Source organism: Anabrus simplex, chromosome 11, assembly GCF_040414725.1.
Source record: "Anabrus simplex isolate iqAnaSimp1 chromosome 11, ASM4041472v1, whole genome shotgun sequence".
Classification (NCBI taxonomy): domain Eukaryota; kingdom Metazoa; phylum Arthropoda; class Insecta; order Orthoptera; family Tettigoniidae; genus Anabrus; species Anabrus simplex.
This window is the reverse complement of record NC_090275.1, coordinates 1,879,388-1,906,308: the sequence shown is the minus strand read 5'-3', so window position 1 is coordinate 1,906,308 and position 26,921 is coordinate 1,879,388. Positions and strand designations below refer to the sequence as shown.

The window sequence follows — 26,921 nt, the reverse complement described above, 5'->3', positions numbered from 1 at the left end:
GGAGAAATTTTAAAACCAATATGTATACGGGCCAGCCGCGCCCACTTCCAGACCTTCCACTGCCTATCACAACATTTGATCCACACCTGAACATCGAACAAGCACACGCAGCCCGTATATATACGGAACCAAGGTCGCCGTAGAACATGCGAGAAGCGATGACGTCACAGGGCCTCGCGTGGAGCGATGAAACAGTCCAGACCAAAGAGGATAGACAGTCAAGTGGCAGGCGAGAAGGCAGCCAGTTCGTGTCGCGGAACGATGCGTTGGGTTTGAGCATAGAAGGAAAATAAGGTAAGCGATTTGAACACGTTACAGTCTATGTGCCGGTTATTTTTTACATCAGCAAGTTCTCGATTTCGACTATTCAGAGTACCAATGTTGATGGATGTCATCCTGATTTGTTGGGATTGCTTCTTAAGCCACCCCATCCTAGATTGGGTAGCCCTTGTCTATTTCTCACACCATTCAGGCGATAAGGATGCGCGTCGCTAGCACTTTGTATTTCAATGTTTCTTCTAGCCAGTCATTTAAATCCAACAGATCTTTTTACCAACCGGCTTGTTGCTGTAGGCCTGACTTTGAAACCTCCTCCTTTATCCGGGCTTGGGACTGGAAACAGCAACTACTGAGGTACTCAATTCACCCAGCAGCAACTTCAGGCGAAAAGACACTACAGTTTATTCACGCAGGATGAAATAGTAGTTTAGGGGAAAGCGTCTAAAATGTAATTTAAATACGGTTGTTTTATTGGTCCTATCGAAAGGTACTATGTAATAAAAGTTATAGAGAGTACAATTTCTGAACATACCGTACCGGCTATGATAATAGAACTGATGAATTTAGACTTTCGTCCATATCAATGACGAGCATGGAAATATTATAAAACCTCGACAAGGACAATTGTGGGAAGAAGGGAGGGCTCCACTCGAGTTGGCCCACTGTCGGCTGATCTGAAGATGGTTTTCCGTGGTTTGCCAATTTCAAACCAATCACACATCTCAATTAAGGCCACGGTCGTTTCCTTCCTCCTCCTAGGCCCTTCCTAGCCCATCCTCGCCATAAGACCTATCTGTGTCGGTTCGATGTAAAGCAAATTTTAAAGAAATATGCTCTAATTGCGCGGAGTCGTAAGAAAACTAAAGGTGAAGGCTTACAATATCGAAAGACCATTCTTGTGATGCGCTTTGTCTCTTCTGCTGCCACTCATCTCCGATAGATGCTATGAGATTGTCCCCTCAACAACGGGTCCTACAAGTAGTGCTGAATGGTCGGCGATTTTAACTTTGGCTCGGGGCTGCAGGACGTGTTGTGTAAAGTAGTTTTATTATTATGGCTTATAGAGACAATATCAGTAATACATATACATATTTACAGATGAGAAACAAAGCAATTTGTGCTTCACAATTACCCTCGAATTACCAGCTGAAAGTCAGCTTCCTCACCGTGATAGGCTCGAATCTTGCATTTCCTGACGATATGATGAACAGTCTGGTGCGGAGCTCCGCAGTCACAGTCTGGAATAGGTAGTTTTTTCCACTTATGGAGATCGGCTCTGCACCGGCCATGTCCTGTTCTGATTCTATTCAGCGCATTCCAGGTCTTGTGTGGCAGGTGGGATCCGCTTGGAAGTCTGGGACCTGAGAAGAAGGCGCACATCTGTTGCTGCTTCCCATCGACCTTTCCACTCATCAAGAGAGCATCCATGTCAGCAGCATCGCGCGTGATTCTAGTGTATAAGTGGCAGGTCACTAGACAAGGATCTCTGGAGATCTTGTGCAATTCCTTCATAAGAGCATTAGATCGGCGTAGATCAGGTGGCTTTATACCAGTTAGCAGTGGAAGCCAATGAACAACAGATAGGGAATCTCCCACCCCGGCGACTGTCCTAAATGCAGATCAGTAGTGATTGATTGAATTGGAATAGATGTGATTGCGTCAGATATGATGCGCATTGTGGGTGTCAACAAGCCTTGTATGATGACTGTTCAACCAAACAGGTGCACAATATTCAGCAATTGAATACACCAATCTCAACGCTGAAGATCGCAAGTGGTTGCTGAAGACCCCAGGCAGTTCCACACACTTTATGGAGGATTTTGTTTTGAGACTTCAACTTTTGTGCTAAGTTCAGGAGGTGCTGTTTGAAGGATAGTGTACGGTCCAAGATGGCACCAACGTATTTTTGGCTCCAATTATGACGAAGAATTCTGCCTCTGAAACTAACATTCAATTTCACGTTCGCCAAACGACACTTCTGTTTTACTCACACTCGGTTGAAGTCTCCAGATTTTGAAGTACTTCTATATATATATAAAATAAGAGTTTTGTCTGTACATTGCTCAGAATTTGAAAATAATGGTACCGGTATTTCTGTATCGGGCATGTCCAGAGTAACCAAGAAATGGAATTTTTACTTTTCCGTAATTTCCGTCTCTCTGTCTGTCTGTCTGTCTGTCTGTCTGTCTGTCTGTCTGTCTGTCTGTCTGTCTGTCTGTCTGTCTGTCTGTCTGTCTGTACACGCATCACTAGAAAACGGCCAAAGATAATTTAATGAAAATCGATATGCAAAGTCGGGGAATAATTCGCTACAACCTAGGCCATAAATAATTTTATTCACGCTGATAGAAATGGTAGTTTAGGGGAAGGCCTAAAATTTAATTTTCAAATATTTATGTTTTTAGTAGTCTTATATTAATAAAAATTGGTATGCAAAGTCGAGGAATACGTCGCTACAATCTAGCCTATGAATAATTTTATTAACGCTTGAAATGGTAGTTTAGGTTAAGGCCTAAAATTTAATTTTTAAATATTTACGTTATTAGCTGACCTATTTCATTGAAAATTGGTATGCAAAGTCGGAGAATGAGCCACTACAATATAAGCTATAAGTAATTTTATTTACGCTGAGTAAAATGGTAGTTTAGGGGAAGGCCTACGTAAATGTAATGCTCAAATATTTATATTATTAGTTGTCGTATCGATAAATACGACATAACCAAAGTTATACAGAATTAAATTTCCGACCATTTATGTCTTATACATTTTTACCGTACCGGCTATGATAACACAGATATTCATGAATTTGTATTTTTGTTGCTAAGTCCATATCAACGCCGAGCCACGAGAAAATGGGTTAACAGAATTAAATGAAAATCGGTGTATAGAGTCGGGGAATAAGACACTACAGTCTAAGCTATAAACAATTTTATTCATCCTGGATGAAATTGTAGTTTAGGGGAAGGTGCCTAAAATTTAATTTTTAAATACCAATGTTATTGGTCCTATCGAAAAGTACTATATAAATAGTTATAGAGGTTAGATTTTCCGATCATTTTTCTTTTATTCAGTTTTACCGTACCGACTATGATAACAGTGATATTTCAGAGTCGGAAGAAAACGAAATGTGAAGGCTCATAATATCGAAAGTGCATAACATTGATCAACAATAACATTACATTGACCATTGTTTATTGTGATGTTCTTTGTCTCTTATTCTGCCCTTCAACTCCGATAGATGGGATTATTGCTGCGTACCGAGTATAACAGCCTGACTGAATATTGGCGGGAAATAGCCGGGGAGTTAGAAAACTTTCTTCTTTAGCATGCCATTCCTCTGGTTCATACATTTTCTGATACAGTTGGTACGTAACACACTGGATCATCATAGTATTTCAGCTATTCGATCCCTACTCTGACGCGCTGTTTTGAATGAACAGTGTGCATACTTCAGGCAGAGCCTCACTTAGTAGTAATAGTAATATTATGGCCTGGCCTACGAGGTTTGTCTGGAAAATACGTATAAATCCGTCGGGGTGACGTATCACGTATCGCGGAGGCGCCGCCACGTGGCACTGCTGTTGTCGCCAATCTTCTCAACGCTCAGTTCGAGTCGGAGAGCTCTGCGTGTCAGTAGCAGTGTGCGGCTGCTTGTTGAAAGTTACCCGTTTTCACCTGCCATCGGTATGGAGCTCTCTCTGGTTGAGGAACAGCGCATCAACATCAAGTCTCAGAGCTCGTGTGGCCTGAGTTCGACCGGATTTGGTACAAGGGGACAGGTGGATCCTTCATCACGACAATGCGCCCGCTCACACGTCGCTCGTTGTGCGTGAGTTTTTGGCCCGAAGCTCAATCACCGTGACAGACCACCCGCCTTATTCGCCCGATTTAGCCCCTTGTGACTTCTTCCTGTTCCCGAAATGCAAAATGGTGCTTCGGGGGCGGCACTTGGGTGATGTGCAAGCCATCAAGGGAGAAACGACACGGCAACTGAACAGCATCACAACTGAAGACTTTCAACAATGTTATCAACAGTGGAAACGGCGTTGGCAGAAGTGCATCTTGTCTCAGGGAGAGTACTTTGAAGGAGACCATATTGTAATAACTGAATAATTGTCAAATAAAGTTATTATTCAACTTTTATACGTATTTTCCGGACAAACCTCGTAGATCAACAATTTAGGCTTTTTCCAAATTATAGCACCACAAAATTCACTAAATAACTCAAAATTCAACTCTGAAAAGGGCCGTTTCTTAAGAAGGGCTTATTTCTATTCACTTTTATTGAATTCTACATTCAATTTATTCCAAACTAACAGTGAAGAGGGGGTTTCTCTCCTGGCTTGTAGGAAAAATTTGCCTTCAAGTCAGATAAATTTTTCCGCCGCCAGTTTAGTGAACTGATATTTTCCGACTCATCGGGTACTCCTAGGAGAACAGATTAGTAATTGGGCATAGTTTTTGCCCTGGGAGTCTCCACTATTCGACCCTGTCCCCGGCGAAGAAAGCCGAAGAGTGTTCACGGATCACGGCTGTCTGCGGTTTGGTCATTCCAGGTCTGGAACTTTGGACTGTTAGATAAGCAGCGTAGTCCTGTTCGTTAAAAGTGATAAAATGTGTGGTGTTTCATTTGAACGAGTATTTCATAATATGAAAGCATTGCTTTTAATCGCGCCATTCCTATTGACGTCATTGTATGTTCATTTCAGTTGGGAAAATCACTAAGACAGTCTTTCTGAGGATGTGAAAAGGCATTATAATGAAAACATCCCAACCTGATTGTGACTGATGGTATGAAATTGGGTCTACCATTACTGTGAAAATTCCCTCAGTCTTCATATGAGAAAATATGTTTGGTGACCTCCTGTCACATTTCTAGGGTAACGTTAAGAGCTATACAATTTAAGACAATCTTGCTCACAACGTGTACACTACCTAACCTAGAATTCTGTAAACAATGTAGAATTCCGTAGCGAAGCACGGGTACATCAGCTAGTTTCCTATAAAGACAGGTCTTTGGTCAGAATCTCTTCAGTCGTCTCCCTTAACTGATCTTGTACGGCTAGAGCCAAGTCATCGGCATTGCAGAATTTTCTGGATGAAGTGTCAGGAAGATCAGAGAGATATAAGTTGAACAGTAATGGTGAGAGAACTGATTCTTGGGGCAATCCGTTGTTCAGCTTCCTCTCCTTGCGTATCTTGCTTCCAGTGATTACTTGGAACTTCCGATCACTTAACATGTTATTAACCAGTTGAGCCATCGTCTTGCATGGTATGATACGAAGAAATTTGTAGATAATTCCTTCCCTCCATACAGTGTCAAAGGCAGCAGCAAGATCGACAAATGCTACAGATGTGTTCAGCTTCGTTTGATATCCTACCTCCACGAAGGATGTAAGATATAATACTTGGTCGCAGCAGCTACGCCCTGGTCTGAAGCCTGCCTGTTCAACGGGAATATGCTCTAGGATTGCCCTACTTATTCTGTTATATATCATCTTTTCATAAAGTTTGTAGCAGCAAGTAAGAAGGGCGATGTGTCGATAGCATACTACCTTGTTGCTGGGTTTGCCAGGTTTCAGAATAGAAATTATCTTCACCTTCTTGAACTCCAATGGAAGTCGACCAGTCAGCAGGATGTCAGTGAAAAACTCTGTCAACCATTACTTAGCATATCCTTCCAAATGAATCTTTAATTCTGGATGGATGCCATCAAATAGAGATGACTTAAAAGGTTGATATTCTTCCGTCCCATGTCAATGTCTAAAACTGTGAAGGGACATGCATATTCAGGTAAGGGAGATGTCGTCTTTTTCAGACCATGAAGCTGTCGTTTGCTATGTTCCTTGACGGGAGGCACTCTTGATGTGATAATGATGTGGGAATCAATTTGGTCAGGTATTACTCCTAAAGGTTTTGTACATACTGGTCCACTTCCTTCCAATCTCCTCAGAAGGCTCCATGCTTCCCTGCTTGAGTTTGTAAAGTCCATACGCTCAACTACATCTCTCCATTTCTGCCTTCGAGATAGGTCTAGGCTGGTCAAAAGTTCTGTAGCTTTCTCTTGCTGGAAGTGTTTCACTTTCATCTCTCCATCCTGAGACATATTCTTGGCATACAGTTTTTAGCTGTTGCTGAACTGCACCGATGAAGCAATGGTAGTTCAGGGATCCAGCGAATGCACTTATCCAGTTCCATTGAAAACTTCGCCCAGTCAGCTTTCTGGAAGTTCCATCGAGCACGTAGAGTTGATCGTTTGACAGGGATGGAGCAACCAACTTCTATTATTACAGGTCTGTGCTGGCTGTGGGGAAAGGCATTTATCACTTTCCTTGTGGCCTTGATCGGCGAAGCCTCTTTCATTGCAGGTAACAAAACACAAGTCAGGATTTGAATCCTTGTCCCAAGCAGTTGACGTGAAAGTACCTTGATCTCTGGCATCGAACACTAGATGAAGATTGTTCACTTCAGCCCATTCTGCAGCATGCTTCCATTTTCATCATTGTAAGAGTATTTCCTAAATTCATTGTGACTATTGAAGTCCCCTACAGAAATTCCAAGATGTTCTGCAGTTTGTAGGGCAAAATCTGGCCAGAGTGTCTTGGGTGGTCTATAACATTTGTGATAGTGATATCATGCACGGGTATGACAACCATATGTATATCTTCCTTCACATTAACAGAAATTAGTGAAGCCTCCGAACATTCGTAGCAATTCCATATACCTCGTGATAAGTTGCACCAAGAGCAGTAGGATCCAGGAATTCGACCTCTGCTTCGGAATGATTCACACTGCTAGTTGTGGTGGTGGTCGTGACTATTGTTTTAACTAGTCAACCATATTCTGTTAACACTAGACATAAGATACCGTGGGTGAATTCTACAGCCCACACACTGCTAGTGGTGGTGGTGGTGACTCTTGTTTTAACTAGTCAACCATACTCTGTTAACACTAGACATAAGATACCGTGGGTGAATTCTACAGCCCACACACTGCTAGTGGTGGTGGTGGTGGTGGTGGTGGTGGTGGTGGTGGTGGTGGTGGTGGTGGTGGTGGAGACTATTGTTTTAACTGGTCAACAATATTCTGTTAACAGTAGACAGAGGATACCGTGGGTGAATTCTAGTGCTAGTGGTGGTGGTGGCTATTGTTTTAACTAGTCAACCATCTTCTGTTAACACTAGACAGAAGATACCGTGGGTGAATTCTACAGCCCACACACTGCTAGTGGTGGTGGTGGTGGCTATTGTTTTAACTAGTCAACCATCTTCTGTTAACACTAGACATAAGATACCGTGGGTGAATTCTACAGCCCACACACTGCTAGTGGTGGTGGTGGTGACTCTTGTTTTAACTAGTCAACCATATTCTGTTAACACTAGACAGAAGATACCGTGGGTGAATTCTACAGCCCACACACTGCTAGTGGTGGTGGTGGTGGTGGTGGTGGTGGTGGTGGTGGTGGTGGTGGTGGTGATGGTGGTGGTGGTGGAGACTATTGTTTTAACTGGTCAACAATATTCTGTTAACAGTAGACAGAGGATACCGTGGGTGAATTCTAGTGCTAGTGGTGGTGGTGGTGACTTTTGTTTTAACTAGTCAACCATACTCTGTTAACACTAGACATAAGATACCGTGGGTGAATTCTACAGCCCACACACTGCTAGTGGTGGTGGTGGTGACTCTTGTTTTAACTAGTCAACCATCTTCTGTTAACACTAGACAGAGGATACCATGGGTGAATTCTACAGCCCACACACTGCTAGTGGTGGTGGTGGTGGTGGTGGTGGTGGAGACTATTGTTTTAACTAGTCAACCATCTTCTGTTAACACTAGACAAAAGATACCGTGGGTGAATTCTACCGCCCACACACTGCTAGTGGTGGTGGTGGTGGTGGTGGAGACTATTGTTTTAACTAGTCAACCATACTCTGTTAACACTAGACAGAAGATACCGTGGGTGAATTCTACAGCCCACACACTGCTAGTGGTGGTGTTGGTGGTGGTGGTGGTGGTGGTGGTGGTGGTGGTGGTGGTGGTGGAGACTATTGTTTTAACTAGTCAACCATCTTCTGTTAACACTAGACAGAGGATACCGTGGGTGAATTCTACCGCCCACACACTGCTAGTGGGGGTGGTAGTGGTGGTGGTGGTGGTGGTGACTCTTGTTTTAACTAGTCAACCATACTCTGTTAACACTAGACAGAAGATACCGTGGGTGAATTCTACAGCCCACACACTGCTAGTGGTGGTGGTGGTGGTGGTGGTGGTGGTGGTGGTGGTGGTGGTGGTGGCTATTGTTTTAACTAGTCAACCATCTTCTGTTAACACTAGACATAAGATACCGTGGGTGAATTCTACCGCCCACACACTGCTAGTGGTGGTGGTGGTGGTGGTGGTGGTGGTGGTGGTGGTGGTGGTGACTCTTGTTTTAACTAGTCAACCATCTTCTGTTAACACTAGACAGAAGATACCGTGGGTGAATTCTACAGCTCACACACTGCTAGTGGTGGTGGTGGTGGTGGCTATTGTTTTAACTAGTCAACCATACTCTGTTAACACTAGACAGAAGATACCGTGGGTGAATTCTACAGCTCACACACTGCTAGTGGTGGTGGTGGTGGTGGTGGTGGTGGTGGTGGAGACTATTGTTTTAACTAGTCAACCATCTTCTGTTAACACTAGACAGAGGATACCGTGGGTGAATTCTACCGCCCACACACTGCTAGTGGGGGTGGTAGTGGTGGTGGTGGTGGTGGTGACTCTTGTTTTAACTAGTCAACCATACTCTGTTAACACTAGACAGAAGATACCGTGGGTGAATTCTACAGCCCACACACTGCTAGTGGTGGTGGTGGTGGTGGTGATGGTGGTGGTGGTGGTGGTGGTGGTGATGGTGGTGGTGGTGGTGGTGGTGGTGATGGTGGTGGTGGTGGTGGTGGTGGTGGTGGTGGTGGAGACTATTGTTTTAACTGGTCAACAATATTCTGTTAACAGTAGACAGAGGATACCGTGGGTGAATTCTAGTGCTAGTGGTGGTGGTGGCTATTGTTTTAACTAGTCAACCATCTTCTGTTAACACTAGACAGAAGATACCGTGGGTGAATTCTACAGCTCACACACTGCTAGTGGTGGTGGTGGTGGTGGCTATTGTTTTAACTAGTCAACCATACTCTGTTAACACTAGACAGAAGATACCGTGGGTGAATTCTATAGCCCACACACTGCTAGTGCTGGTGGTGGAGACTGTTGTTTTAACTAGTCAACCATGTTCTGTTAACACTAGACAGAGGATACCGTGGGTGAATTCTACAGCTCACACACTGCTAGTGGTGGTGGTGGTGGTGGCTATTGTTTTAACTAGTCAACCATACTCTGTTAACACTAGACAGAAGATACCGTGGGTGAATTCTATAGCCCACACACTGCTAGTGCTGGTGGTGGAGACTGTTGTTTTAACTAGTCAACCATCTTCTGTTAACACTAGACAGAAGATACCGTGGGTGAATTCTACAGCTCACACACTGCTAGTGGTGGTGGTGGTGGTGGCTATTGTTTTAACTAGTCAACCATACTCTGTTAACACTAGACAGAAGATACCGTGGGTGAATTCTATAGCCCACACACTGCTAGTGCTGGTGGTGGAGACTGTTGTTTTAACTAGTCAACCATGTTCTGTTAACACTAGACAGAGGATACCGTGGGTGAATTCTACCGCCTACACACTGCTAGTGGTGGTGGTGGTGGTGGAGACTATTGTTTTAACTAGTCAACCATATTCTCTTAACACTAGACAGAGTCCCGAACATTCGGTAAAACAAAGGAAAGGAGCACGAAGAACTTATAGACCTAGGGAACAAGGATGGTCGGAGAGGAAAAATGAAATTGAGGGATACAGTAGCCACCGCTAAGACCTTTGTTCTCATGCCATGGAAGTTACAGCAATCTGTTTTCACATCAGACTATAAATATTATTAGTACAAATACTGTACAGGTTATCACAATGGACTTTTACCTCGGACTCTGTCAGATCAGCGACCGGCCCGCACAAGTGTATGACAAAAAAGAAACTCATCATGCTGTTCGTTCCGGAAGTTTAGACCTGGTTGTCGAGTAGATTAATAATCGCCAGATATCTTATGCCGCGAAGCTAATACACTCTGGTCCAAAAAATATCCCCACCTACATATTTTAAGGAAAAACATTTTAAGAAAGTATTGAGAAAGTATTTGAATGTTTTATTTCAGAATTGCAATATACAGGATTTATACAATATATGTGGCATACTTCAGTACTTTTGTGACCACCTTTAGCCTTGTTTAGGGCTTGTACTCTTTGTGGCATTGACTGAACAAGTTTTTTGCAATTAGCAGGCTCAATCTTATGATAGCACACTTCAACAATTTTTTCAGTTAATTCTTTTCTGGTAGTATAACTATGTTTCCTGAGTTTTTTAGACATAATAGCCCATACATTCTCAATGGGGTTCATATCGGGTGAATTTGGGCCACCATAATCGCTGAATGCCGAGATCCGAGACACATTGCTGGACAACCCTGGATCGGTGACAACTGGCATTGTCGTCTTGGAGAATAAACGGTCCTAGGTTTGCACCACTAAGATGGTCCCTAGCAGTATTCAAAAATTCCTTCTTAATGATGTCACAGTATGCCGTTTCTTTGATTGAACCCGTGCAAATTTTAATTCTTCCCGCCCCTTTGGAAGTTATTGCTCCTCACAGCATAACACTTTCACTAAATTTCTTAGTTTCCACAACACATTCCTTCTTTAACTTCTCTCCGGGCTCCACTCACAGTTTTACATCACCATCATTACCGAACATATTAAATTTTTTTTTTCGTCTGAAAAAATCACCCTACACCAATCCTCAGTTGTCCAATTTTCATACATCTCAACAAAATTGTTTCTGTCTTGGATATGCTTTTTTGAGTGGCTTCTTTGCAGGCTTCTTCTTTTTAATATTCACATCTGAGAGACGTCTTAACACTGTTTGGTGAGAAACGGAATTACCTAGATCATGTTGCAACTTGCACGAAAGCTGCCTGGAACTCAATATTCGTCCTTGTTTCGCCATTGCTTTCAGCGCCCTGCACAATCTTGGGCTGTAATTCTTCTTGCGATCACATTTATGCCTCAAACTTGTCATCCCTGTCTCCTTTTGTTTCTTTAAAACGTTACTCACTGTTTTATGGTCAATGAATAACCTCCTAGCAATTCCCCTGTTGGATATTCCTTGGGAACTGAATCAAGAATCATGCCATGCTTCCTTGGAGACAGGTCTTTCTTCCTCCCATTATCTTAAAAAAATATATATCAATCTTAAATTCTCTCAAAATTCAGTAAGCTATGGGAACACAATTATATCTATTCAAAAACAGAACAATAGCTCTCTAAAAAGTTACCAGATTGGTTTTTCTTTCTTTTTACAATTCAGTTTACTGAAGAACAACTGATAAGAAGTCAGACGGAAGTACAACTAGAGGTATATGGCGGAAATTTTGCGAACTTCAGGCATGTGCGTGCTATCTTGTGACCAAATATTGTAATGTCTCCCAGGCGCCGTATTTGAATGTGCCTCCGAAGCTGGTACCGTGAATACGGCCAATATCAAGATAAATCTTATCGCGTTGTTCTTTCATTCACATTACTCCAATTAACCTATCAAAACTGAGCTTTTAATACCAAATACAAGTTGAAGAGTGTCTTAACTTCATAGGAAATAAACTGATAGCACGATAACGCTTGTACCAATGCAAGTCTGTTAGAAAATGAGGTTGAAATTGAAATATTGGGCCAGTGTACGTAGTGAGGACCGTGTGCAACGAAATTACGACAACCCATGTGCCTCTTACGACAGACGGGAGATGAAAACTTACTCCAGTATTGGTCAGTGCTAGATGCCGAGTGTCTTATTTAAGTAACACATTAATTCCAGTAAATATCTGAAAGTGGAGGCGGGCCTCTTAGACGGTGACGCCGACTCTCAGACCGGGACGTTTGTTACGGTGGAGATGCTCGGAGAAGGTGAGAGGGGTGGGCGGCCGTGGCCTATACTGGCATTCGCCTTAGTGCATGAGAATGGAAAACCACGGAAAACCATTCCCAGGACAGGTGACTGCTGCGGCCAGCCATGAGGTCCAGCCCTTTCCCGTGTCCCAAATACGAAGGCCTAGAGCCACAGTAGAGCCGTGGCCACCACTCCTCTGCTCGGCTGGCCGGTCAGGGTGCAGAGCCGTAGCCACTTATGGGCCGAGACCCACTCTGTATCTGTTACGGGGATATCCGTGGAGCAGAAAGAGGTGAAAGAAGGTGCTGGGGTGAATAGGTCTAACTACAATATTAAAGTTCATTTAAAACTTTAACAAAGGTTATATTTCTTTAGAATTTCAAAAATCAACAAATAACAACGTAACAGGTACAATTAGCAATTTAGAAACAAGTCACGGAAAATACAATATAGTGAATTCTACAAGTCCTGGGCTTCAAGCCCCTCTGTTTACAATTCTTGAGCTCTCAGCTCAAATTTACAAAGAGCACAAATTTACTCAAGGGCAGAAATCCCCTAATTAATAGAGCATTCGCTCCGAAAATACAATAACTAGCCTTCCAGAGGCGCACGTTACAATCACCAAATTTTAAAAAGAGCTAACAGGCTCTCAGTTTCTTACTGCCTACTCTCAACCCACCAGTTACAAAATTGAACTTACTTTTACAGGGGTATTAAATACCTAACTTACTGGGCATTCGTGGAATAAGAATGACAGGCTAAATTAGTGGCCCGAACACAAAAATGAACGGAGGCGTATACTTGCATTCCTAGATATGAACACAAAAGGACTAAGGGGCTCTAGGCCGATGAAACAGGGGCTATTCCCAAACGACTGAGGTGACTCGTATAGAAATTACATAACCACATTACAGAATGAAAAACAGTCATGAAACGTAGTCGCCTCAAATCAAGATGAAGGGGGGCTCGAGAGGGTACATCACACTCTATCCCCGATTTACAGTTGAAGATGTTATGAAGTTATTACATAAGCCGACAGAAATATATATTTTTAGAAAGTAGGTTACATAGTTAACGATTCGGACCTTTCCCTCGGGTTAAAATGCGGAGCTAGCAGGAAAAAAAGATGTTATGTAGCCATTACCTTGTAGATGTACTGGTGACCGATGGAAGGGCCGCCTGCCTCCTGCTTTGACACACAAACACAATAAGATGACGATCAATTGGCCAAGAGACGTGAAAAGCCGCAGTTTATAAACCCTCAGGGAAGGTTCGAGATCTTTCACGAATAAACCAGCCACACCCTCTCAATTTTATTTGTCAATTACAAAGTTACACTTAAAATCGAAGAAGAAGCCTGTGATAGGTTGAAAATTAATTACAGAAATTAGGGAATGGCTGGATTCAAAACTGGCCAACCCAAAAATAAATGAACATCATTCAGTTACAAAACCCTAGAAATGCAAAACCTTTAAATTATAACATTTTACACTTTGCACCAGGGTGCGTGATCATAGTTTTCAGGTAGCGTCATGTATGGGAGAATGTCCAGACTTCTTGATGAATGGTAAACAAAAAACAAATAGACATTCACACAGGTCAGCCAACTGCACAATAACAAAATTACATAATACTTCAGTGGAGACATCTTCTGAGTAAAGTTCTAAGTTGGTGTAGTTTCAGTTTCACTGTTTTACCAATAGGGGAGTTCATTTAGGCGCTGATTTTAAATGCGCGGCGTTGGGGTGTACCTCCCGGTACAGACCTACCCCCACAAATGTCCTTCCTTGGGGTGACACCGAAGAATTTTGAAAAAGAAAAAAACATTTCCAGTTGAAGAAAATTTCTAAGTTTTTTGTTGATAGGTAGAAACTTGTTTAACTCCAGCTTTAGAGTATCCTTGTTGTCATAGAATGTTAAATACATGTTAATAGTTTTTACGGCAAGACCTGCCGCCGCTGCCGATAACCAGTCGAGGTCGCCCGGACCTCCCAAGTACCCTCAGATACAGCTCTCCCGCTACTATGAGAGGGGTAGTCGTGGTGATGGTCACCGCAGATAAGACGTATAAGTACAGTCTCCAGATGAGTTGGCGGTAGGGACACCGCGCTTCAGCCTCTGCCGGGAGATGGACTCCGGCGCGCCGTTCACAAGGAGTCTTCACGGGAGTGGAGTGGGCCCGTACCCCACTTCAGTTGCAGTACGGCGGCGAACGGCTGAGGGGCACTGACACAGTAAGATCTAGGCGACAGAAAAGCGTTGTTGCAGACTTGAGAGTACGATCTTTATTAGTGATTCTGAGGGGCGGGCGGCGTGGAAGGTTCTTCATTGCCAATAGTGTGGATATGCAGACGGGGGCTTGGTAATGGCCACAAAGGAATTGACGGCAGGAAAATCAGAGGGGAAGATCGTACATACAGATCATACACGAAATATAATAGCATAATCGGGGCAGAAGGCCTCGAATGATGATTTAAACAAAAATATAACCTTCAAACTCCTGCTAAATTTTAGTGGCAATGTTCGTTAATTATACAGGTTTGATTTGAGAGAGGTGTAATCTAAAGATCCTCTCTGTGGCTGGATTGCTTACAAATAACGTAACTGGTGTCAAAAAATCTAAAATAATGCATGGCCCATGAAATCTGGGGGGGGGGGAACTTTTCCGCGGGAACAAAGTTTCTAACCATGACTTGATCTCCGACTTTTAAATTGGTGGGCCTCCGTCCACGATCATATCTTTCCCTAATTTTTTCATGGGACACCTTAAGTTTGGCCTTAGCCTTCTTCCATAGATCTCTAATATTATGGGGATCTATTGTCTCAGGTAAGATATCATTAAGTGACCAAAGGTTAGAGAGCGGCGTGTTAGGCACAAATTTAAACATCAGAGTAGCTGGAATGAACTTATGGGACTCACGAACTGCCGAATTCAAAGCAAAGGCCAACCAATGCAGGGATGTATCCCACCTGGAATGATTATCATGATGAAATGCAATGAGAGCCGATCTCAGATTACGATTGACCCGCTCAGCCAGAGATGGTTGAGATAATACGCTGATGTAGTTACATGTGATACAGACAGATCAAAACAGAATTTACGGAAGAGGTTGGATGTAAATTCCTTAGCATTGTCAGAAACTATATATTGAGACGGACCAAAGGAAGCAAATATAGTATTTAAAATAGTATTTAAACAAGAAATGGTGGACTGAGCGGTAGCCAGCTTCGTCGGAAATAACAAGTAAGATCTAGTGAAACCATCTACACACAGTAGAAGGAATTTGTTGGCGTCCCCCTTTGATTGGGGGAAGGGTCCGACGTAGTCTATATATAGGCGCTCCATGCGGCGCGACGCTTGATGAGATGATAATAGACCTAGCTTAGTGGACAAGGTTGGCTTACTAAGGAAACAAGATTTACAAGCCTTTACCAATTCTCGAATTTCGCCGTCCATACCTTTCCAAATAAACATCTCTCGGATCTTTTCTCGATTTTTGAAGATACCTAAATGCCCCCTAATGGGGTATCATGGTAGTACCTGAAGATCATAGGTACAAGCACTGCTGGAACCACAACTTCCTTCTTTTGATCGTGCCTCGACGGGGAACACAAAACCCCGTTCCTCAACACATAAGGGATGACATGTTCCCCAGAAGAAAGGGTTTCAATAATAGGGGCCAGCACAGGATCTTCACCTTGATATTTTTCAATGTCCCTAAACAACATGGGGGTATCAGTTAGAATGGCATTAACACCGAAGGTATGGGCGCGGGAAGAGAGGAACTATCTCCCTGTTCGGTGGTCTCCACATCATGAGCAAACATGCAGGTTAGTCCATCCGCAACAACATTTTCGGTTCCTCTGCTATGCCTAACATCAAACCGGAAGGCAGAAATCCTGATGGCCCAACGGGCTATACGACCAGTACGACGCGGCCTAGCCAACACCCAACTTAAGGCTTGATTATCAGTTTCCATGAAGAACTTGACATATTCGAGATAGAGGCGGAACTTCTCTAATGCAAATATGACTGCAAAACCCTCAAGTTTATAGGTAGAATATTTGGCCTCTTGAGCCGAAGCATAGGCGATGGGTCGCCTTCCGAGCTCTGTTTCCTGAAGAAGGACGGCAGCCACCGCCGATGATGAGGCATCGGTTTCGACAATGAATTTCTTGAAAAATCAGGCATAGCAAGGGCCGGGGCATTACAGAGAGCTAATTTCAGATCTTCAAAAACGGCTTGACGGTCCCCACTCAAATTAGACGCCTTTCCTACGAAGTAAGTTCAAGGGCGCCGCTCTGTTAGCGAAGATATGAATAAATTTCCTGAAGAAATTCACCATGCATATGAACCTGGCAATACTTTTGTTGTCGTTAGGGGGTTTGAAATCGCGGATGGCCTGTGTTCTGGAATGATAGGTATAAACACCATCTGGCAACACAATATGTCCTAGGAATGACATAGAAGGCTTAGCAAAAGCTACCTTAGACAACTTCACAGTCAATCCAGCCTTACGAAGGCGATTGAGTACTTCCCTTAGATGATCTAGGTGTTCTTCAAAGGTCTCAGAAACTACGACGACATCATCAGGTTAATGGTACAAGTACTCAAATTTGATGTCGGAGAAGGCCCTATCTAGCAGTCTCGTGAGCACGGCTGTCCCCGTGGGGAGCACAAAAGGCACGCGGTTGTACTCATACAAGTTCCAATCCGTAGCAAAAGCTGTTAGATGTTTCGATTCTTCAGCTAGAGGGATCTGGTTGTACGCTTGGTTAAGATCTAAGATGGTGAAGAATTTAGCTTTCCGAAACCATGAAAAACAAGAGTGAGATCGGGAAGAGGGACAGATTGTAACACCACCTTCCGATTTAATGACCTGTAATCAATGACAGGCCTGAAGCCGCCTTGGGGTTTCGGCACCAGAAAAATGGGCGATGAATACGCCGACTTGGAAGGTCGAATAATACCATCTTTTAACATCTGATCGATGATCTCTTTAAGAGCCTTCATTTTAGGTGGAGATAGCCTATAAGGTGGAAATCTGACTGGGATCGAATCCGTAACCTCAATCTTGTATTCAATAAGGTCAGTAACGCCAAAAGAATCAGAAAATGCATCCGGAAACGACTGACACAACTTACGAATACTATCAGCCTGCTCCTCAGGTAGATGTCTAAGGTCTAACAACATCTCATCCTGGGTAGCTGAAACAGATGAACATGATAGAGAATAACACTTAAGCAAAGGAATTTTACAATTATTGGCAAATTCGAAGGTACACGACTTGCTCTGAATGTCGAGCACTAGACCGGTATAAGACATGAAGTCTGCTCCTAATATTATGGGGCAAGACAAGTGCTTAGCCACAAACAATTTAACTTTCCAAGTAAATTTAGAAATACGAATTTTGGCGAATAGAGAACCTAAAACTTCTAATGAAGAAGAATTAGCCGAAATGAATTGGACTGAAGACGAACAATAATCAGAAAATTCAGACAGACTTTAATTTCGAATACCGTACCATTCAGCCGAAATATTGGAACAAACACTCCCTGAGTCTAATAGTGCGGTAACGGTTTCACTATTCAACTCAATTTTGAGAAAAGGTACAAGTGCGGGGGACTCCGCCTCAATTTTGAGGCATTCTTTAGGGCATTCAAATGCGGGGTTAGAAAAACTTCTACCCTGTTCCGAGCTTTCGGTGGGCTTAACCGGGGCTGAGCCTTGGGAGGTGGAACTTGCCGAATCAGCCGGATACACTAGTCATTTCCTATTATTTGAGTTGGTGGAGGTTGCACCAGAAGTTGAGCTGCTATTGGCGTTAGGGCAATTCTTGGCGATATGAGAAAACGAGCCACATTTATAACATCCTTGTGATGACCCTGCTCCATTCTTTGTCCCAATCGATTTTATTACGGGGCACTTGTTACGCAGATGATCCGTCGACCCACAAGCGTAACATTTGCGGGTGGTGAAAGTTCGGCGAGGTGAAGGCCGAAAACTATTAGAAGATGGAGGGGGCTCCTTAGGGACTCGTAAGGTGTCGGCATACCTAACGCCTTCGGCTGAGACCGCCATAGTTTTTAAATCTGCAAACGTTTGAGGACGCGACGCGAAACACAGATATGACCTATAGGGCGGGGAAATGCCTTCAACAATCGTCTGCACAATTTGATCTTCAGGGAAATGAAGAGCGAATACTCTGGTGTAGAACTTGATGTCCTGGATGAAGTCGGCGAGATTTTCATCCAGTTGCTGTACACTGTAATAGTACTTTTGAATTAAGGAAGACAAGGCTCGAGCCAGAATTAAGTTAGCCAGCAGATGGGCGTGGAAGTCTTCTATGGTAGATTGCTCAGCTATTGCTTTAACAATTTTGTCCGAGAGGACACCTATGGAGTAAGGGTAAATTATTTGAAGAATTTGAGAGTGAGAGAGAGTAAACACTAGTGCGTGATCTTGGAATTCGACTAAAAACCTTAAAAATGAAATGACAACGTTAGTAGAATTTATAGAAAACTTAGAAATTCCCTTAAGCAACATAGCCAAAGGATGAGGCAAACTACTGAACCCGGGTGACATAATAGGTAACGGCCTACGGGGTGAAGAAGCTTCAGACACAGCATTATTTAAAAAGAATGGTGGAATGGATGTACGACGATCAGGCTCATTTCCTAATGGGGCAGAAGTTTGTTGAGTTGCCACAGATTTTCTACCTTCTTCGCCCTTGTGAGAATCCTCCTCACTTTCGATTTTTATCACAGTGGCTTGGTCGGTTTTGGGAGTGACTGCCCCAGTCAACAATTGAAGAACTTTATTTGACATTTCAGAAAGGTGTTCAACATGGTTACTAGCCTCCTCAGCATGGTCTTCTTTTAACTTGAGATACAATAGGTCCCTAACTCTATTGTAAAAGTGAAACAATCTTGCCTGTACTCTTTTAAGTTGGTTAACAGAAGGATCAATCACTTCCAAAAAACTCACTACAGAAGCCAGTTCGGTGCTGTTGTCCGTGATCAATCTATCAACCAATACTGATCTGCATTTAGGGCAGTCGCCGAGGTGGCAGATTCCCTATCAGTTGCTTTCCTAGCCTTTTCCTAAATGAATTCAAAGAAATTGGATATTTATTGAACGCCTCCCTTGGTAAGTTATTCCAATCCCTAACTACCCTTCCTATAAATGAATATTTTCCCCAGTTTGTCTTCTTGAATTCCAACTTTATCTTCATATTCTGATCTTTCGTAATTTTATAAACGCCACTCAAACTTATTCATCTACTAATGTTATTCCACGCCATCTCTCCGCTGACAGCTCGGAACATACCACTTAGTCGAGCAGCTCTTCTTCTTTCTCTATTCTTCCCAACACAAAGTTTGCAACATTTTTGTAACGCTACCCTTTTGTCGGAAATCACGCAGAACAAATCGAGCTGCTTTTCTTTGGATTTTTTCCAGTTCTTGAATCAGGTAATCCTGGTGAGGTTCCCATACATTGGAACCATACTCTAGTTGGGGTCTTAACAGAGACGTATATGCCCTCTCCTTTACATCCTTACTACAACCCCTAAACACCCTCATAACCATGTGCAGAGATCTGTACCCTTTATTTACAATCTCATTTATGTGATTACCCCAATGAAGATCTTTCTCTATATTAACACCTAGATACTTACAATGATCCCCAACAAGAACGTTCACCCCATCAACGCAGTAATTAATACTGAGAGGACTTTTCCAATTTTGAAACTCACAACCTGACGTTTAACCCCGTTTATCAACATACCATTGCCTGCTGTCCATCTCACAACATTATCGAGGTCACGTTGGAGTTGCTCACAATTTTATAACTTATTTATTAGCCTGTAGAGAATAACATCATCCGCAAAAAGCCTTACCTCCGATTCCACTCCTTTACTCATATAATTTATATATATAAGAAAACATAAAGGTCCTATAATACTGCCCTCAGGAATTCCCCTCTTAATTATTACAGGGTCAGATAAAGCTTCACCTACTCTAATTCTCTGAGATCTATTCTCTAGAAATATAGCAACCCTTTCGGTCACTCTTTTGTCCAGTCCAATTACACTCATTTCTGCCAGTAGTCTCCCATGATCCACCCTATCAAATGCTTTAGACAGGTCAATCGCGATACTGTCAATTTGACCTCCAGAATCCAAGATATCTGCTATACCTTGCTGGAATCCTACAAATTGAGTTTCAGTGGAATAACCTTTCCTAAAACCGAACTGCCTTCTATCGAACCAGTTATTCATTTCACAAACATGTCTAATATAATCAGAAAGAATGCCTTCCCAAAGCTTACATACAACGCATGTCAAACTTACTGGCCTGTAATTTTCAGCTTTATGTCCATCACCCTTTCCTTTATACACAGGGGCTACAATAGCAACTCTCCATTCATCTGGTATAGCTCCTCCGACCAAACAATAATCAAATGACTACCTCAGATATGGTACTATATCCCAACCCATTGTCTTTAGTATATCCCCAGAAATCTGACCAATTGCAGCCGCTTTTCTAGTTTTCAACTTTTGTATGTTATTGTAAATGTCATTGTTATCATAGGTAAATTTTAATACTTCTTTGGCCTTAGACTCCTCCTCTATCTCGAAATTATCCTTGTAACCAACAATCTTTACATACGGTACTGCTGACTGAATACTTCTGCCTTTTGAAGATCTTCACATACACACTCCGCTTGTTCATTAATTATTCCTGGAATGTCCTTCTTGGAACGTGTTTCTGTCTCTAAATACCTATACATACCCTTTCATTTTTCACTAAAATTTGTATGACTGCCAATTATGCTTGCCATCATGTTATCCTTAGCTGCCTTCTTTGCTAGATTCAATTTTCTAGTAAGTTCCTTCAATTTCTCCTTACTTCCACAGCCATTTCTAACTCTATTTCTTTCCAGTCTGCGCCTCCTTCTTAGTCTCTTTATTTCTCTATTATAATAAGGCGAGTCTTTACCATTCCTTACCACCCTTAAAGGTACAAATCTGTTTTCGCATTCCTCAACAATTTCTTTAAACCCATCCCAGAGTCTGTTTACATTTTTATTTACCGTTTTCCACCGATCATAGTTACGTTTTAGAAACTGCCTCATGCCTGCTTTATCAACCATATGGTACTGCCTAACAGTCCTACTTTTAAGACCTTCCTTTCTATCACATTTATTTTTAACTACGACAAAAACACCTTCATGATCACTAATACCATCTATTACTTCAGATTCCCTATAGAGCTCTTCTGGTTTTATCAGCACTACATCCAGGATATTTTTCCCTCTAGTTGGTTCCATCACTTTCTGAATCAGTTGTCCTTCCCATATCAACTTATTTGCCATTTGTTGGTCATGCTTCCTGTCGTTCTCATTTCCTTCCCAATTGACATCTGGCAAATTCAGATCTCCCGCTACTATCACATTTCTTTCCATGTCGTTTCCCACATAGCCGATTATTCTATCAAATAATTCCGAATCCGCGTCACTGCTACACTTTCCCGGTCTGTACACTCCAAATATATCAAGTAGCCTATTATCTTTAGAAATCAGCCTTACACCTAGAATTTCATGTGTATCACCTGTAACTTTTTCGTACCTTACAAATTCTTCTTTCACCAGAATGAATACTCCCCCTCCCACCATGCCTATCCTATCTCTACGATACACACTCCAGTGCCGTGAGACAATTTCTGCATCCATTATATCATTTCTCAGCCATGTTTTACTCCTATTACAATATCTGGTAAATATATATCTATTAAATTATTTAATTCTATTCCTTTCTTTACAATACTTCTACAGTTCAACACTAACAATTTTATGTTATCCCTACTTGATTTCCAGTTCCCTGTTCCCTCATCATCGCTCCCTAGGCCACCCTGTTTCCCTGAATGTACCTCCCTATTACCCTTCCAAACAAATTTCCTAACTTATACGTACCACTGCGGTTTACGTGAAGGTCATCTGAGCGCAGATCCCTATCTCCTACCCACCCATTTGGATCTAGAAACTTCGCTGCCACTTTGCTGCCTCTGTGGATCCGTGGTAGAGTGTCGGCCTCCGGATCCCAAGATAGCGGGTTCAAACCCGGCAGAGGTAGTCGGATTTTTAATAATAATAATGTTTTAATGCAGCCACTGGCCATAAAACAAGAATACAATCATATATATACATCCATACCTGCTTAGTTCGGGCGGAATCACTATCACTATCAGGCTTTCACAAATTCACTAATTGAGCACTTTCTCTCGGAGCATTCCTGTATATGATATCGCCCGCAGATTTGACTACAGAGCTTGCACACACACTGATCACTTGGGTCATGGAATTTCTTCTCTGAGCACAACTTAAAATGGAAACCATGGACCGCCATTCTTGTAGCGATGTGGCGCAGCTGGTAATTTGTGCCCATCCACCTTCTGTCCGTCATGGCTTCGGTAGTGTAGAAGGAATCCCAAATTTCCATTTTCTTGGCTTTCAGATCTTGTAGAAGCTTCTCGTATGCCGCATTAACTGGCAGTATCAGCTCGTTCCGAAGGTCCTCTATCAGGTACGTTTCCCTCGTTAGTTCATATACCAACCGCGATCGGGTTGACTTTGATACTCCCAGGACCCTTTTGAGGTAGCGAGCTTTGATTTTCTCCAGTTCCTCCAGTTGTTTATAAGTAAGGTACTCTCCTATGAATTCGAGACCATATGTCAGCACCGGTATTACCTTTGCCTTAAATAGCTGCATAGCTGTCTCTACTGCAATAAGGGTAATATTCCCTATGTCGTTCATTGCTCTGATCGCAGCAACCATCCTGGATCTGATGTGTATTCGGAAGCAATGCCCACTCGTTTGCAGAGTTAGCCCTAGATATTTGAAATGATTTACTCTTCTTAGACGCGATCCTCTACACATTATTTGGTCAGCCTCCGCGAATTTACCGCCCTTCCTGAAAATCATCATTTCTGTTTTGTCCTCGTTTATCCAGATTTCATTTTCTTCTGCCCATTCCACGAGTAGGTCCATAGCTCGTTGCAGTTCATCGATGTTCTCTGAAGCGATCAGCGATCGCCATGTCATCCGCGTAGATATACATTTTCGCATTGGTACTTTCTTTTATCTTTACCCCTACATCGCATGTGAAGGCGTTAAACAAGATTGGACTCAGTGGATCTCCTTGGAGGACCCCTATTTTCTGTGGGATCCACTCTGATACGCCTATCCCATCGTCCATTTGCACATAATTTTCCGCTAGTATACCGGTATTTGATATGCCCGCCTGGTGGCCATGATCGTTAAGGCGCTGAAGTCCAAAAACGGTCTAACACTGAGGTTAGCCGGTTCGAGTCCCGTTGGTCGAAAAAATTTTCACCATCAGAATGTTGGCTGGCAGGGTAGGGGAGGTGGTGGTATACAATTTCTAATCACTAGATTGCGTGCCAAAAGCCTGGATTAAATTCCAAACCTCTCCGCAGTGCTCATATGGAGTGAGGGCATATGACGCTGTTGATGGTGATTCGTCCGTCGGATGGGGACGTTAAGCCTTGAGCAGACCCCTTGGTGCTATTCGACAGGAGTAGGCTATGTGCCGGCACCGGGTTTCACCCTCTCCCTACTATCATATTTCACGTCATTCATTTCATCTCTCATTAACTCCTCTGATGAGGTTGACGTCAGGAAGGGCATCCGGTCATAAAAAACCGCCACGACAAATTCATCTCACCTCATACCCGACCCCGTAGGGAAACGGGACAAGGGTTGGACAAACATACCGGTATTTGATATAAGCGTCGTCATATTAGATCTTCCGGTCAAATTCTCCAGCTTCTTGACTAGGATCTCCCTGTTCACTAAATCGAAAGCCTTCGAGTAGTCTACAGATATCACGTAGAGTTTTCCTCCTGGTGTTTCCAACGTAGATTTGATGTGTCCTAGCAATGTGTCGTCGGGTAGCAATGGATCTATCATTCCCTCTATTCGCTTGGTCAGGACTCTTGTTAGCAATTTTAGGCCTGTGGACTCTAAGGCTACTCCTCTGTAGGAGTTAGGGTCGTCTGTGTCTCCTTTACCTTTATATAAAGGCTTTATTGTGGATTTCTTCCATTGTGTTGGTATTCTGCCTAGTTCTAGACACTTATTAAGCAGTGCAGTCCATATAGATATAATTTCTGTCACTGTCTTTTGGATATGCTCATTCCTAATACCATCTGTACCTGGAGCCCTGTTTTGCTTAGCTTTACAGATGACCCAACTTACTTCTTCTGTTGTCAAAGGCTGGGGCTCATGACAGACCTTTGACTGTCTGAACTGAGGCCTGGTTTCCTTCGAGCAGATGACCTTGCGCAGATGCTCCTCCCAAGTTTCCATCGGTATGTTTGGCTGGAATCTTCTTTCTTTGGTGCGTAGTGCTTTATATGGATCCCTCTTGGCTTCCTCTATAATTTTCTGTTTTTCTCTTTCGATGTTGTCATTTCTTTTTCAAGAGCTTTTTGTACACCGTTCTTTTGGCTCTATATTCCTCGAGTACTTCTGTAGTTTTTATATTCTTAGCCTTGTGGAGTGACTCTATCGTTTGTTTTCTTTGTAAGTAACACTCTTTGTCAAACCAGGGTTTTCCTATCCTTTCAGATCGCGGAAAAAGTCCATTCGACACTCGATGTCGTACGATGTCGGCATGTAAAAGATCTCTGGTGATACATTTGGTATTTACCCGACAAAATTAATTAAATCTCAGCCATAGACGCCCAAGAGAGATCCGGTTTACTCTAGGTCCGCTAGATGGCAGACAGAGTAAGCCGGAACGTCGAAATTGACGAGCAGACAGCCAGATGGCGTCAAATCGAAATGTCTGCAAACGTAGCTGAGGCCATACGATTATTATTATTATTATTATTATTATTATTATTATTATTATTATTATTATTATTATTATTTTTATTATTATTATTACTGCCACTTTCCCACACACCCACTCCATAGTCTCATTTAAATCTCCAATCACCCTCCAGTCAGTATCCCTCCTACACAGTATTCCACTAATAACAATCTCCGCTTTCTTAAACTTCACCCGTGCTGCATTTAGCAGATCCCACACATCTCCAACTATATTGGTACTTATATCAGCTTGCTTTACGTTGTTGGTACCAACGTGAAACACTACCACCTTCTCCTTCCCCTCCTCCCTCTCTTCTACTTTCCTCAACATCTGCCTCAACCTAATTTCTGGATAACATTCTACCCTGGTTCCCTTCCTCCACACACTTTCCCCACGTGTCTAACGATGGAATCCCCCATGACCAGAGCCTCAACCTTACCCACCTCAATTGATCCCGTCCCCTCCTGGTCAGCCCTGTCTTTTCTGATAGCTGCAGAAGCGACTTCCTCCTCCCTTTTCTCCTTCCCATGACCCTGTTCCACCTGTCTTTTCCTATCCTCTACTCTACATTTCCCTTTCCTACCCTTTCCCTTCCTCCTACTTCCACACATCTCAGCAACCGTTCCCTGTCCCTCATCTTCCCTCTGTTGTTCTACCTGGAGTGACTCGTACCGATTTCGCACAGACACCTGTCCTGAATTCTGATCCTGAATGGAGCCGTTAGCCTGCAATCTCCTTCCCCTTAGAACATTAGACCACCTGTCTTCTACAACTCCCCTTTTCTTCCCCTCCCTCTTGTACACCTACTGTAACCTGTACATTGTTCGAGGGAGTCCTATCTTCCTTTCTGTCTTGTGTGAGAATCCTAATTATCTCCCTCAAACTCTCCAACTCCTCCCTCATATCCCTCAATACCTCGCCACACACACAGTTCGTACACTCGCGCTCCTTAGCCATTCTTTACGGAAAAAATGAAAATAAAAATAAAATAACTTATTTGCAAAAAATAAAAGAACGGAGGGATATATTATCTGGGATAGTACTCAAAGATCACACAACAATAAGGTAATTAATATACGACTACACTACAATACTACTTAGTCGTACACTATTTTTTATCCTACAAGCCCTAACAGGATAAACACTGATGTTAATTACTGAATATCGAAAGTAATATCGCACACAAGAACTACACAATTCCAAACTGCAATTAAGCATATCCTAATTACAACAATAGAATTTTAGTAAGAGTTTCTACGGACACATCTACTACACCAGTACTACACAAATATTTTACAATAATAAAATAAGCACACTAAATTCTAAACTGCTCGTATACTACTGTACAGTACACTACAGTAACTTTTAAACTACTTTCAGACGTATCCTAATTACGATACTGGTATCGTATGTCACTACTAAGCACAAACAGAAATGAACTTTGCAAGAACTACTGTACTCAAAGATTACCAACAAAGCTAAATGCTTAGACAAATTATATTAGTACTACGCTCTAATAGATACACACGAAAGATAACACACGAATATAGCAGGTAAGATACGGCACTATCTAAATGTACTGTATCTATACTACAGTGTATCTACACTACAATTTTCAGCTGAAGTGTGGTTATATGAACTTTTACCGCTGGTGGATTAGTATTATTTTCCCTACTACGCGAGAATGCTGAGAATAAGAGGTTGCCTACTATAA

General features: G+C 42.6%; 1 protein-coding gene across 1 annotated transcript in view; it reads left to right on the top strand.

Annotated features, from left to right (window-relative positions):
• The first annotated feature begins 275 nt into the window (after positions 1-275).
• The window catches only part of LOC136883521 (sortilin-related receptor), a 698,235-nt gene continuing 671,589 nt past the window's right edge, over positions 276-26,921 (top strand). The window contains exon 1 of the mRNA XM_067155885.2: positions 276-294. The gene's annotated coding sequence lies outside the window, so the exon portion shown is untranslated. The remainder of the gene's footprint in view (positions 295-26,921) is intronic.